This window comes from Gloeophyllum trabeum (genome assembly GCF_000344685.1).
Source record: "Gloeophyllum trabeum ATCC 11539 unplaced genomic scaffold GLOTRscaffold_00012, whole genome shotgun sequence".
Taxonomy (NCBI): domain Eukaryota; kingdom Fungi; phylum Basidiomycota; class Agaricomycetes; order Gloeophyllales; family Gloeophyllaceae; genus Gloeophyllum; species Gloeophyllum trabeum.
In genome coordinates this window covers 1,427,256-1,428,251 of record NW_006920421.1, presented here as the reverse complement: position 1 = coordinate 1,428,251, position 996 = coordinate 1,427,256, and positions in this window count along the sequence as shown.

The window sequence follows — 996 nt, the reverse complement described above, 5'->3', positions numbered from 1 at the left end:
TGGTAGTTATTAACATGTAATTAACATTGTCAATAACCAAAAGGCCACATTTGGCCACATTCCGTGTCCTCGACAGTACATTCGAGTCGGTGCTCGTAAAACACGTCCCTCAGGCCCCAATAAATGTAGAGACATGTTCTCCTTCTCTTTGGAGCACTTGAAAGCCTTCGTAGGAGCAGTACTGTGAGGAACAAGTCATCGAGCAGCGTGAGAGACCAGGCTTGGCACACGACGAAAACAACCTCATTGCCTGGACAGCAGGTGGCATAACTGTCTCATCCTCCGTAGAGTGGCTTGTAGTCGCTCACGAAACACCAGATACACCCCGACACTGCCCAGAGTCTCCTTGGACAACCATGTCCCGAATACCCGGTTCAGGGTAATTAACCAAGGGAAATCCGACCCTGAGATATTGACAAGTAATTAACCTGTTAATTACAGCTTGTTATTAACCGCTGCCAAGAACTCAGGGTATTTCTCGCTCGTTGTTAGACTCGATGCGTTCAGGACGCATGACGCATCGGGTGATGCATATTGCTCAGGATTCGCTGAACCGACAAATTTAGACGTGGCATGCTGTGAGGCCAATCGCTATGCTTTAGGTGCAGGCAGCACTACCGGATGGCTTTGAACTTGCGACATTACTTCGACATTACACGTCCGTCATATCGCGTCTCCTGAAGATTAGAATGATGCGCGGCCTTTCAATCCGGGAGTTCGACGGAGGTGGCCAATTGTAAAGAGAACGGTACGTAAGGGCGGGACCTGTGGCTGTATCCACAGTCGGAACGCGTTTCCGTCGGTGCCGGAGTACCGTTGCCGAGCAGGACCAGGTCGACTTTGAGCGTCGCGAGTTCGGACTGTGGTGTTGGGGTCTCTGTGGCGTGGTTCTGTGACATGCAGTCACATTTCCAGTAGCTAGACGTCTACCATATATAGTGTGACTACCGCCATACTTGGGTGGTACTGAAGTCAACTTCGAGGCCCAAGCGGGAA